Source organism: Candoia aspera, chromosome 7 (assembly GCF_035149785.1).
Source record: "Candoia aspera isolate rCanAsp1 chromosome 7, rCanAsp1.hap2, whole genome shotgun sequence".
NCBI classification, from domain to species: Eukaryota; Metazoa; Chordata; class Lepidosauria; order Squamata; family Boidae; genus Candoia; species Candoia aspera.
In genome coordinates this window covers 81,824,344-81,838,887 of record NC_086159.1, presented here as the reverse complement: position 1 = coordinate 81,838,887, position 14,544 = coordinate 81,824,344, and the positions used below count along the sequence as shown (strand labels likewise).

General features: G+C 44.8%; 1 protein-coding gene across 1 annotated transcript in view; it reads right to left on the bottom strand.

Annotated features, from left to right (window-relative positions):
* The window catches only part of PPARA (peroxisome proliferator activated receptor alpha), a 35,758-nt gene extending 22,201 nt beyond the window's left edge, over nt 1–13,557 (bottom strand). The window contains exons 1-2 of the mRNA XM_063308312.1: nt 13,377–13,557; nt 9,310–9,439 (exon numbers count right to left, since the gene is read on the bottom strand). The gene's annotated coding sequence lies outside the window, so the exon portion shown is untranslated. The remainder of the gene's footprint in view (nt 1–9,309; nt 9,440–13,376) is intronic.
* Between the last annotated feature and the right edge of the window lie 987 nt (nt 13,558–14,544).

Sequence of the window (14,544 nt, the reverse complement as noted above, 5' to 3'; positions counted from 1 at the left end):
GGGCTGCATGGCCATGAAGTCACTAAGAGTAGAGCTCAACTCAAAGTAGGCTTTGTCTTTTAAGTCCTGCAATACACAAGTTTGGAACTGCAGTACTGACAAAAGGTTCTAATACTTGTTACCCCAGTGGTGTATTTACTACAAAAACATTACTTGTCAGAGCAGCATGCACACTGCCAGGGCCACACACTTGGTGCCACTGCTGAGCACTTGCTTCCAAGGGCCTTATAGGTACTCCTCACTTAATGACCATAATTGGGACAAGCATTTTGGTTGCTAAGCGAAGCGGTCATTAAGCAAAACTGAACTGATTTTACAACTTTTTGCAGCGGTCGTTAAGTGAATTACTGTGGGCATTAAGCGAACCACATGATAGTTAAGCAAATCATGGTTCCCCAGTGACTTTGCTCGTCGGAAGCCAGCTGGAAAGGCTGAAAATGGCAATGACGTGACCATGGGATGCTGCAATGGTCGTAAGTGCGAGGACCAGCCATAAGTCGCTTTTTTCAGCACCATCGTAAGTCTGAACCATCACTAAATGAATGGTTGTTAAGCAAGGAGTACCTGTATTATCCTCCTGTTGCATTTCACAGCTTTCCCCCAGGGGTTTCTGAGTATACTCAAGCCCCACAGATATCTGTCAATGCTGTTGAACTTTTGGGAAGGAACCAGCTTCTATGAACCACAGATAACTCCTGATGTGACTCTCCCAAAAAATTAAGGGCCCATTCATCAGCACAGGAACTCCGGATCAGTGAAAACGCCCATGAAAGTAATTTTCATTTGCCAAGTCAGCAGGAGTCCTGGGAGACTTTACCTTTACCCACAAGAAGAGGTGGCACAGGAGGTTATTGTTCCAAATTTTCTGAGTTTCGGTACTGAATGAGACCAGATTACAGTGTTCCTGACCCACCTGGCAGAGAAGACAAGCGTTATCTATTGGAAAAAGTACTGTCATGGGTTCTGACAAGAGAAAGAGGGCCAGTATTTTTTTGGAAGGGAGCAACAATTAATCCCACTGGGTTGGTGTAATTTTGTGCTAATGTCTGGTGGAAAAAGCTGTCTATCTGCCCAAAGGGGGAGGGACACTGCAAAATGATTGGTTGCCGTTCCTTCTGCAGCCAGGGAAAGCCTCCTTTTATTTCCCCAGAAATGATGCTCACGGTCACTGAGAATATGGGAATAAACGCCAATGAGAAAGTGCAAGTCAGAAGTTTTGGTGTAATTAATATCAGGCTGTGAGACTCAACGGAAGCCAGCACTCTCAAATGAAAAAAAAAAAAATCAGAACAAAACAATACTTAAAAAAGAGGAGAAAGCAGCTGTCCTAATAAAATGTAGTTAAGTTATCTATATATTCTGAAAGTCACACCTTGCAAACCGGACTTGGAGAAACAGTTTCATAGGCTAGCAATTCCAATCCAGAAATGGCAAGGCCTAAGAGAACAACTGTATATTTGCATACTTATAAGGCCCACTTCAAACAACTATGGGATGGAACTGTAAAGAGTTTGATGTCGCAGTTTTTAAGTCTTCACATTGATATAGCTGTTAGATTCACAAAGAGGTAGATTTCCTTCCTTCCCTCCCTCCCTAGTTATTAATTATCAAAACCAATTTACTGCTGGAACGGAAACAAAGCAGAGTGAAATCCTTCCGAATCAAGAGGAACAGAGAAAGGTTTTAAAAAATATGACTGGACAGGAAAGAAAGGAACAGGACAATGAGAGAAAGGAGACTTAAAATCAAGGAATTGTAGCACAGGCTACAGAAGCTTCTTGATGCTCTACCCCATCTCTAGACAGACCTTTTCTTTCGAGAATCCCCCGTCTTGAGCTTGAAAAATCTATGTACCGTATCTCGATGGCCAAGGAGGTTCTTACTATTTTCACTTCCTGACCTCCTGCCGTGACCGTGTGTGCTGCAGCAAACACGACAGATCTGCAGGCAAAGCGCTTCTGTACTGTTGCCAAGAAAAATACACAGGCATTTCTGTGTACTACCAATCTCATGAATCTTCTTTTACCTCTTTGCTATGGATTCTGTGTAGACCAGCAGTGCTCAGCTCGGTCAAGTCCAGGACGACTCACATCGGGATGTGGAGAACGTTTTTTTTTAACTACGTATCACGGTATGGTGGAAACAATACTGTTGCATCCTTTCTTCGGGCAGACTTTTACCTATTTTGGGGTCTCGCTCTATCAGCTGAAGGCCAAGCAGAGGGTTGCTTGCCCCAAACTGCATTCAGAATGGCAAGCGTGCTAAGACTTGTATAGGAATGGGTTCCCGTCGTGCCCTTATTCTCCGTTGTATCAGAAGTTCTCTAAGAGCCATTAAATTCTTTTAATTGACTAAACTTTGAAAAGAAGGAATTAAAACAAAATCTGAGACACCTAAGCTAAGTTATCAAATGCAAAAAGCTGTGTGCTGTGCTATGGCAATTTCCCTCTACATGCTTTATCCTTCCTGTCGGGCAGCTGGAGATGATAGTTTTGTTTTCATCAGTTTTGCAGTTAAGTTTTTCTTCAATGCGGAGAAGTAAGGAAAATATGGTTTTCTGAGTCAACACATGCAGCTCGTTATTTTTAAAAGCTTAAAACTATTTTTCCTGAAGTGAAGATAAACACACACATATAGATACTGTGAATGCTGCTGTTGGCAGAAGGAGAGGGTGAGAGATGCTTAGTTCTAGTTCGTGATTCAAGTAAAATTGAGGAAATATATCGGTAAAACATGCAGTTGAAAAACGAGGTCTTGGGTTTAAAGAGCTTTCCTGGGGCTGAAGATTGAACTTGAAAGTTTTAAAAAATGCTCTAAAAGAAGGCAATGGTACACCTCTTCTGCATTGCTCCCAAGCACACTAAGGGATGTGTCCCCAAAGTCAGCAAGAGTCAAGCTTGACTCAAGTATCTTTACTTTTCCAAAAATAGGGGGAAAAATACCCTTCATTCCACCCCATCATAAAACTTGGCATTTCTTTTTCACCTTTTCTATGATGCTTCCACAAATCATTTTAATTCGGTGTTCCTTCAAATTTCTTGCTGTGAGCTTGATCCCTTAACACCCCCAAATCTGATGAAAAGGAGTGAAAGTTAGTTCCCCCCCCAAAAAAACACTTATACACGACTAGCATAAATGTTTGTATTAGGGCTACTTCTTTTAACATAGCTTATGAATGATACTTCACAATTTTTGCACAGCGCTTTTAATCAAGCATCTGAACAATTATTCCCTACCCACTCCCCAACTCCAAAGCATGGATTATAGAGGTAACACTGCAAAATAAGCTGGAACGTGCATGGTCCCCAAACGCTGTCTTAAACATCAAGTGAGGTTGAGATGACAGTTTATTCCTAACATGAGCGAATGAAAAGATACTTCTTTTCTCTGCAAAAAAAAAAAAAAAGCATTACTACCCACACTAACATTTTGGAAGGCACCTGTGCTAAACCGGATTAACCATGGTTTGCTGATAAAGCTGTAATTGGCTAGGTTTACGTATTGCACTAAATCAGAAATAAAGCTTGAAAGCCCACAATTATTGGGTTCCTACAATGTAATAATCCCAAATCAAAGAAAACACATTATGTATCAACAGCCTACATCCAAGAAGAGTTAACAAGCTTTCCTCACCATTTACTGAAAAGGCACACCTGATTTTGACTATGTTCCATTCAAACTGCAGGCAAGGCGCCATGGCACCTCAGCATTGTTGTTTTCCAGCCATCTAATCTCAGGTTCCACTAAGAGGGATGGCCAGCTGCCCTTGGACAATTAGTTAAATATTCACTTTTCATTTAGGACTTTTGACCATAAGACCAAAACACCAGCTGCAACGGAGCTTCAAGGATGGCATTCGGTATGAAATGGCAGAGGTTCACCACTTCCATGCTACAGCTGATTTCTGGAAATGTGCGGCACAAGTGGTCTTCAAGGCCTATGCCTTTGTCTCAGAATTATGCCAATTCTTTTCCTAGAGACAATGTAATGAAGCCTTTTCCACCTCTTCTCCTGGAGATCACTTCATCTTTCTTGCTTGATCATCTGAACCAGCTTTCCACAACCTGGTGCTCTCCAGGGACTTCAGCTTCCACCATTCCCAGACTTTGTCCATGCTGGCTTGGCCTAGTTCAAACTCTATCTCCGCTTATGAAAGCTGTACTTCCAATTAGGACCTCACCCCTATTTTCACCACCATAAGAAGCACATCATCACTTCCATTCAAGTGGATGTTTGTTTCCTCCTCCTCTTCCTCCTCCTCCTCCTCCTCCTCACATTTTCCCACTATCGCGGGGTCGGCTTTTCGGATCCTGAAACGCCACTTTGCCCAGTTGTCCGCATCCTCAGAGCACAGGCCCTTGATTTGCATGTCCTCATTGATGGTGTCTTGCCATCTCTGTTTTGGTTGTCCACGCGGCTGCCGGCCATCGATTTTAAGATGGTAAACTATTTTGGCAACAGTGGAAGGTTCCGCTCTAAGGACATGTCCATACCAACGAAGCCGGCTTTCTCTCACCTTCTCTGTAATTAATGACACGCCTAGTTGCTGTCGGATGGCGTCATCTGTGACGTGATCGAGCAGGGAGATGCCTGATATCCAATGGGGCATTTCCATAACATGGGGGCGGCTCTCTATACCCTTTGGTGCTGCCCAACACTCGGTTCCATACAGTGCCAGAGGGCGAACGATCGTCTTATAGATCTTAGATTTGAGACAGGTCGGTATTTGTTTGTCACAAAGCACACCGGTGAGTTCTCGCCAGCGCAACCAGGCCACATCCACCTTACTCGCATATCACCGCTGATGCCACCGTCACCTTGGAGATGGGAGCCAAGGTACCGAAAGATATCCACCTTCTGTAAGTTTTCTCCATTTATTTGGAGCGTCCCATGGGTGGTTACAGTTTCTAGGTTCTCAGTTTTCTTTATGTTCAGGTGGAGTCCAAAATGGCTGAGGCGGTCATTCCATTCCAAGAAGCACATCATCACTTCCATTCAAGTGGATGTTTGCCATGTGTAATTCTCATTCAGGAAAGTTAAAATGAAAAATGGGAAATAGACACAACTTGCTTCCCACCAAACTGTGTCAAAGGGTTTGAAGTGTAACGAAATGTGGACACATTATGGTCAAGTACAGTGACTGCTGTCAGAGTTTCCCCCATGACCACCTTTCTCTTTTAAACAGTAAAAACTGCAGCAATAGAACCAAAGACATCCTACACGTGGCCAGATTCTCTCCCTCATTGCATTTCACGCTGGGGTTGAGGGGGGCTTCAGTCTTGCAGAGGATACACATGAGGGTATAATGCCCTGACTGGCATGTCAACAAGGGGCAGCACCCAGCCCACCTGGGCTGATTTCCAAGGCTAATCTGAACTGGCCCTAGTTAGGCCTTGGATGGGAGACCACGAAGAACTGCCAAGGTGTTGGCCAGATGGGGAAATTGGAAAAACATCCTGGAAGAAGGCAAGGGAAATCAGTTCTGCAACATGGCCAAGAAATGCAGTCATCAAGTACTGGAGCTCAGCTTGGACTGCGTAATGTCTGAATGAACCCACAATGCTCTGTGGAGTTCCTTCCTCAGTTATTGTTATCCTCGGTTCTTCCACCTCCCCTCTTCAGCATCCCGCACAACCAATGTCTCCTAGGCCCAAGGATCACTCAGGACCAGGGACTCCCCACCCCCTGTGGGTCCCCTGTGTCTCTCAGCTGCTCTCCCCTCTCCTTCAAGGGAACGTCAGCGCAGTGCCCTCCATCTATGCCAGTGTTTCTCAGCCGTGGCAACTTTAAGGTGTGTGGACTTCAACTCCCAGAATTCCCCAACCAGCCATGGGCGAGCCAGGTTGAGAAACACTGGTGCAGGCTAACCTCTTCCCAGCTTCTCCTGCATCTGCCCACAGCTGCAGTCTCCTGTGCGATTCATTACCAAATACAAACAGACCACAATTATTTACAAGCTGAAAAGCCACAGTGGATCTGACATCTGTTTCTGGAAGAAACGAAACGAGAACAAATTCCTCTTGGTTGAGGAGAAAAAATGGGACTGTGTCCCTTTCACTGGCTTTCGCTATTTCTTTCAACACATCTGCACGCATTAAGTTTGCTACGCGATGAAGCAAGAAATCACATATTTAAGACACAAAGTCATCTGAGGGTATCTTCATACTGGTTTATAAGGGCTAATATCGCTGTACCATAAACACCACGTTAAAGCCATCCACGTACAATAAAAATAAGGGTTATGGATCAGCGGTCAACCACACCAGTCATATTTACAGCCCATAGTCAACAGTCTAGCAGCCATTACTGAAGACAGAACTGGAAATGCTGCCGTAACATCGTGCTGTTTCCGCCCTGAGAAAAACACGGCAACATTACGGCAGTTGTGTGCTTTAGCACCCAAGGGGGAGGAAGGAACGCAGGCCAGTGGTTTTAATCATTCTCATCTGTGCAACACAACTTAAAAACAACGTAAACGCATATAACCAAAGTGAAAGTCTTTCTTCTCTGAGCTGGGAGCAGCTTCCTAAAAGATGCTTCATGTCACACATTTCTTGATCTTCAGGAGCCTCCAGAGGCTGAAATAGGGACATTTTTTTCAGTTTTTCACTTCTGGACACTGTTCTTTGTGGATCTCGAATCTCCCTCTGTTGTACCAGGGGGACTGCAAGAGGTTGGGAGATTCCCAGCTCTGGTTGTATAACCTTTACACAATTTCTTTATCGCTTTCAGTATTAAACCAGGATGAAATTCCAGATCACATGCAGCTGAGGAAGTAGAATCCCTAAGCCCATACACTTGAATCTTTAATACATCATTCTTTCCTGTTCTACCATACCTTTTCTCAACTAAGCCATGCTCTACGAGTAAATACTTTGTTTATTAATTTTAATTTACACAGTTGTTCTTAGGCTGCCCACTTCAACAAAGGACCCAAGGCTGTTTACAACCTAGCAGAACCAGTAAAAAAAATCTCATTTATCTAACCCAGGTAGTCCTTGGATCATCAGCACCCACGTGATTTGTGGAACAATAGACTTGTTAAAGTCTTCCTGAAGGCCAGGAGGTCGGGGCACTCCTTATCTTCTGTGGCGACATATTCCAAAGGGTGGGAGCTGCTACTGAGACAGTGGGTCGCTGCCCCCCCGCCTCCCATGGGACAGAGACCATCAGCATACATTCCTTCAATGACTGCATGGGAGAGAATGAATCTGGGTGGGACAGGCCTGCAGTTACCTGGCTGCTAAGCCAGGCAGGGCTTTAACGATGATAACCAGCATCTTGAACCAGACCCAGAGACAAACCATAGCCAATGCAATCACAGCCTCATAGCTGTAACACTGCTGAATATACTACCCCCAGTTAGCAGCCAAACCCCTGCATTTTGAACCACCCAAAGCTTCCAAATCATCAAGGGCAGGTCAACACAGAGTGTTTAGTCTATCCATAAGTTGTCGAGGGCATGAGTCATTATTGTGACGGCTTCTTAGTCTAAAATGATATACAATTGGCACACCTGTAATGGAATGTCAGAATGACCTTGGAAGACGGGGAAGAGATGCTGCCTAAGGAATAATCAGATAAAAGGGGAGGCGCCCACAGCAGAGGAAGACTCTTGGAAAGGATCTGCCCTAACTTGGCAGGTAGTAAAAAAAGGGACGGCAGGAGATTTGTACTTTCAGACTTGCAAGATTCTGTTAATGTGGCCTAACAATAAAGTAGAATTAGCTCATCTGGTCGTGTTTCCTGTCTAGTCTACCTGGGAGGGCTGACAACACCAGCCAGAGTTGGGCAACCCCTCCACCCGCATCAAGGCACGGTAAACATCTATTGGTCTAGCAGGCACTGTGAGTCCAGGAGGATCTCCAAAATGTACCCCACACTGGAATAATCACAGGTACATCAGGACTTCCTCTACATACACCCACTAGAAAGGCCCACTCAGAAAGCACTAGTACAATGTCTCCAAACCCCAACCCTTCCTGGTGGTCCAGAAAGATGCCATTGTCAGTGGTGAAGAAGACAACCCAAAGAGTTCTCACATTCTCTCCTTATCGCTCTCTGAGACATCACCCTAAGCCATAGTTTGGATAGCCTTAGTTCCCTGAATAACTGGTTAGGTTTGCACAACATGCTAAGCCATAAGCCATGATCTGAAACCACAGTAAGATGAAAACGAACAAGCCGCACATGGCTTACAGCAACCGGTGGACCCAATCTCTAACCCCAAAGGGCCACTCTGCAACGGACAGGTTTCATGGACAGCCTTGGACGCCACTGAGGTGAATGAGAATAGCCCGTCTGCTGGTCATTTATGAGTTTGAGCTAAACATTTTCAGTCCCTGCAGCGTCATCCCTTCCCTCAAAGTAGTCTAATTCAGAGTTGGTGGAGTACCAGAAGATCATGCCCATTTCCCAATTTACATGCCAAGACCACCCTATTCAACACCCTTAAAAGTAGATCACAGGATATTTTAAACCAAGAGTACTACAACATGATTGATTCACCGTCCAGCTGGGGAATGCGACATCACTGAGGTCTGTGAAAACGAAATCAGAGGAATATTTATTCTAAGCAGGGGTGTGAGAAGCTCACTGATTCAGGAAGGTTTCGGAGAACTCCAGAATGGTGTCTTCCTCTCCAAGCCACGCTGGGCTTCCCCCAGACCAGGCAACTTCCAGAAATAAATTGTCTGAACTAGAAACAGGTCCGTGTGTCCTGGACAGCGTTCTAAATGCTAAGAAATGTCCCCTTCCCCAATCACAAAGTCTGGTTCAGGGAGGGAACCTCACACATGTTCCTTCTTTACACTTGTAATTAACATCTCCAGTATGAAGAGGCAATGCCTACAAGAAATGTCTCCTGACCCAGATTGTCCTTCCCATTCTAAAAATATGATGTTTGAGTCAGCTCTGGGAAGAGGTTTCTCTGCAAATGCTCAGAGACCTGCTTCAGCAAATGTGATTTTTTTTTTTTTTTGGTAAAACCAAACCAAACAACCCCTTCAAATAACATGTAATAATGCAAGGTTCAAGGTTCACAGGCAGCCAGCCATTTCTAAAATGAAATTTGAGGCTCAAACTTCAATATCCCATAATGAAAGCCTGAGACTTTACATTTTAACCCTTGCTAGGTTAAGCAACGGAGGGGGAAAAAAGCCATCAGCATCAGCTCATGGGCCCCAGGTGCCTGACACAAACAACATAGTACCTTATGAATATCCCCATTGTGGACATTCACATTCAGGACTGGGAAATTACCTTTACAAACTGGCTTGGCAGAATATGCTAATCGCAAATTGTACTTACCATTTCTGACAGGTTTTTGGAAAGCTAGAAGTGGAAAATGTGTCCACTTTCTGCTTCTCTTCCATTGTATAGGCACATTTGCTTGTTACTGACTGATTCACCATGAATTCTGGACTGCTACTCTTTCCACCTTAAAAAGAATAAAAATAACAGGGTTCAAATGTAGTTATGTTGCACAAATACAACTGGAATTGGGCTATTTCAAGAAAGGACGTTGATTAGCACGTAGCAACCCAAATAAAATTTATGCATTAGTAGGTAAATGTATTTATTTATTTATTTATTTATCAGATTTTCAAATTGCTTGTCCTTGTATTCAATTAGACCAGGGTTCCTCAACCAGGGTTCTGTGGCACCCTAGGGTTCTGCGAGAGGTCCCTAGGGGTTCCCTAGGAGATCACAATTTATTTACAAAATTATTTCAAATTTAAGCAACTTCACATTAAAGTGGTAAGTTTCATTCTTTATTTTGAGTTTAAGAACGCTGTTAGTGCACATAGACAGGCCTACCCAGGAAACGAATATAATAATTTTGTAACTTCTGGCCTCTGTTGGAGCCTGAATGTGCAGGGGTTCCCCGAGGCCCGAAAAATATTTCAAGGGCTCCTCCAGGGCCAGAAGGTTGAGGAAGGCTGAATCAGACAGTAGAGATCAAGAGCACACTCATTGCTGCTCATTTGTCCAAATTTTCCACATAGGTTTATATACCTTTTTTGCATCAGATCGGAGAGAGTTCAAAGCTTTGGGTGACTTTCAAATCAAGGTGTACGGATGTGCTATCGTTGTAATTAGATAATCACCACTATAAATACCAGTCACACCTTTAAATGGATTAAAAACGTCTTCGCGAAACCACGCCTGAGTGCCCTCCAGCCACATTTTCCTTTCTGCTCCGGAGGGTCTCCCAGTGAGCTAGGGATCTGGGGGTGCCTAAGGGTGGCCTTGGGGCTGGGCACGCCTCTGAGGAGCACAGGGGGCATCTTTCTCACCAGCAGTGCCTGCTCCCCTCACAAACTGAGACCATTCAACTGAACTCCCTCTTAGCTATCCTTTTTCTTTCCAGTTCCTGAAGTGCACTGCATAATGGCTTGTCTGCAGCGTTACTGCTCCCTGCTCTTTCTTCTCTGGAGCCCCCTTCAAAGGGAGCGGCTTTGGGAATCTTTGTACAGTGTGTGTTGCTGCTTGTCCCGCATGCCACCTGAGATGCAAACTAAGCGGGTAAGCTTTATTTCCACGGCAAGAAAAAACCTCTCTGTGGACTACCGTAACTGATAATATTGGAACCTTCCCCCCATACGTCCTCCGATGTGCCAAGGGTCCCAATTCCTGCTCCCTCTGTGCCAGTAGCAACAGCAGCACACCGTAACACAACTTGGCAATGAAACGTCTTCTGACATGAACAATCATGAAGGAACTCAATCACCTGAATTTGGGCATGTCAGTTTGCTGCGACAGTTACAGAGCCAAGCCAAAACACGCATTCACAGCCAAAGGGGGCAAGACCAAAGTAATCATCCAGGGAGCAAGAATGGGAGAGGCCACAGAATGAAAACAAGACCTGGCTGGATGTTAGACTGATTTTAAGGTGGCATCTCCAAACAAGTCTTAATTATGCAGCGCTAAAGAACTCCTGCCAACCTAGCAGTTCGAAAACATGCAAATGTGAGTCGATTAATAGGCACCGCTTCGGCGGGCAGGTAACGGCGTTCCGTGTAGTCGTGCCGGCCACATGACCACGGAGGAAGTGTCTACGGACAAACGCCGGCTCTTCGGCTTTGAAACGGAGATGAGCACCGCCCCCTAGAGTTGGACACGACTGGACTTAATGTCAAGGGAAACCTTTACCTTACTAAAGAAGACATGGCTACTGGGTTGTGTTTTCTTCTGTGATGCTCTCCGTGAGGCATGGCTTGGTGAGTGGGTGGCCACAGAGGCTGAACAGTAAATAAACTAGTCCAAACCTGCTGAGTTTGAGCAACCTAGCACACCATAAACAATGGTCTGCAACTGGATTCATATAGCATGCTAAGACAAAACAAGCAAATTACATCATAGCTTAGCTCCATGCAGAAACCTAGTCCACAGATCAGAAACTAAAGTAACTACTACCAGGTTCATATGCAAATTGCACTGATAGAGCAATTTGTCTGGTCTTGACTTAACATATGTGAACCCAACTACTATCAGTAGTAAACCATAATTGTGGCCTAGCACAATGTGTGAATCCAACCAAGGCTGGCTTACTCAAAACGTATTTAGCACAATGGACAAACCAGTCTGCATTTCCAAAGATGAATTCATGCAAGGGGATCCTACATCTTTGTATGTAAATGAATTGTCCTTTTTGCAGGAGCTCTTACCAAACATAACTATAATCTTGACTACCTATTTAACTAAGTGTTCCCTTAGTTACTCTGTATCCAGTTTGTGAACCACAAATTCATTTGTCCTGCTTTCAGTTTCCTAGCTCTACAGCATCACATCAAGAAAGCAATAATATAAACCAGCATTTCGCAACCTTGGCCACTTGAAGATGTGTGGACTTCAACTCCCAGAATTCCTGCTGGCTGGTGAATTCTGGGAGTTGAAGTCCACATATCTTAGAGAGGCCAAGGTTGAGAAACACTGACATAAACATTAACGAAGTCACATCTTCAAGTCAGAATAACTTCTAGTCATTATAAGGGTAAGCCCTAAGTTACATACATGTAATGCCTCCATTTAAAAAAAAAAAAACCTTTGTCAGGATTTGCCCTATACTTTTAGAAGCTGAGAAGAAAAATATCAGTTGAGTTAATCTGTGGAAGAAATTGTGCAAACCCCCCCTCCATTCTGATCTTCTACTTCTTTTATAGAGCCTTTTTTACAGAAATAGTATTAGTATCCTATGAAGTCCAAAAGTAATAAGAAAATCATATAATCCAGATGTCTGCTGGTCTACCCCAACAGTAAAAATGCTGCAATGGGTGTTGCGCTGTTAGTGACACTCTTAAAGAGGCATTTCATTCCCATATATCACAATACTTGATAAAATGATTGATACACACCCTACTCACTAGAGAGACAAGTGAACAATGGCCTGATTAGATCCACTCCCTAAGCACCCACCACAAAAGACAGAAGAAAGTGAAGCTTCAGCATAAAATGCAAAGGAACAAAGCTGTTAAAATACAAGGTCCAAAATTCGTAAAAAGGTTGGATTACACTGAAACAAGCTCTTTTTAGGTACAGAAAACAAAATCTGAAATGCTAGCTTGCCACAAGCATAAACATTTTGGGCCATTTCTTGCTGCAGTTTTTTTTAAATAACTCATTTAAATACTAAGTATTAAGAGAACCAATCAATAAGATATGCTTTAAAGCAATGTTTGTAATCTGGAATTACATCATTTTGGCACAAATGAAATACTTTGTGCCAGAGACTGGCAACGACTGACAGATTGCAGGGAAAACAATAACAAAACAACAGCAACAACCAGTAATCTATTTAAGGTCCCAAGCAGGTAACAAGGCAGATTATTAAATCAGATATTATGAAATCTAAAGTACAATATAATTACAGCTTTGCATCCACACCCATCATCTTTCCAAAGAAGAATTCTGAAAAGCCAAGATAAGGATACAAGGGAAACAAATAGTTAATGTTTAAAGGCAAAGCCAGCAAGCCAAGGATCCTAACAAATCCTCAATTCTGACACCAGAATAAAACGAAGCTGTTGGCACCATCTATAAAAATGACTTTATGCGCATTTAATTGGGGGTGCAAGTGTGCCTGGACTCAAGAAGGCAACCTCCCAAGCAATCCATCTTTGGGTTACTGCATTTGTTACAGTCCAGAAATGCAGGGCTCTAGCATGCAAACACACTAAGGTCGAACTGAACTTCATTAACACGTTGCTCCTGCATCTTGGCTCAGCAGACAGCTGCTGACAAAGGCAATGTGTCACAGCAGACCCCCAAGGCAATCATCCCCAACACCACTGAATAAAATAATCGTCAAGGAATTCAAGCGTTACAGGAACACCACTCCATTTCTCTCATGCCGCTTTTCAGAACACAAAACTTACCCGTCCCTACAATGCGCTCTCCTGTCCTTCCAGTGACTTTTAGACTTTCCCAGAAATGCTAGAGCAGGTGACCAGGGTCAGAGGATAGAAGTGACTTGCGGAAACATGTTTTTCTTTTAAAAGGTAGCAGTCACTCCCCCAGGCTCGTAGGAGGAAAGCTCAGGGAGTTGGGGTTGGTTTCAGTGGTTTAAACCAGAGCCATAACTACCTCAACGGGAATACCTTTGCTCCACTGTCCACCCAAAAAGTCCACCTCCTTCAGTGTGCACGTGACCCACGTATGCAGGCAAGGAAATTCTAGCCTTCGGTTGTTGCCAGAATGGCAGAAATCTCACTTGGGCTCTTACAAGATCCTGCTTTTCCTCCGCTCACGCGAACTGGGAGCACACGGCTCTAGAACCTCCTTGATTGACTACTTTAAAGGCAATTTCTTCGGTTGAACTTTGGCTGGGAAACACAAAGGTGCCGCCTTGTGCAAAGTCCAACCCTGTGATAACAGGTGCTTAACCCATAAGCGTAATCATTAAGCAAACTCTGGATTCACAAGGTCTGGCAGAAGAGATTCCCTGCTTCGCTCCGCTCACCCAGCGGTTCCTAGTCCATCTAAGAGGCCCCCGCGGCCCCCTGAAATCTGTGGACAGCACTGGGCATCTTTCAGACCCAGTGACACGTGGGCAACACGCATCCTTGGACGGGAATGCTTTTCGGTCCTCCTTCCTCCCACTTCCCGAGGCCGTGCCACAAATGTACTAGAGCTGCAAGTGGGGGACAAAAGAAAAAGAAAAGATCCCTCTGTATTTAGTCGGGGGGGGGGAGAAAACTGGAGGGCGGGACAGGAGAAGATCACCGACAGCCGCATGGATTTAAGGTGCGTTTCGGCTTGGAAGGAGGCACAAAGATTTTGGCTGCTCAGTCAGGGGAGTCCGGTCGCACCGGGCACACCGATTCCAAGCAAACGCCTTCGCCTCCTGGCTTGCCCCCCCGCCCCCCGGGCTGACTCAGCTCTCTTCCTGCTACCCCCCCGGGGGAGCCCACGTCGGAGCCCGCCAGAGGGGCCCCGCGAGCGCATCCAAACGCTCCCTGGCGGCGTCCCCGGCGCCCCGTCCCAACCCCCTCGGAAGCTGCTCCTCCGGCGCCTTCGCCCACGCCCGGCGTCGAGGGGCGGGAC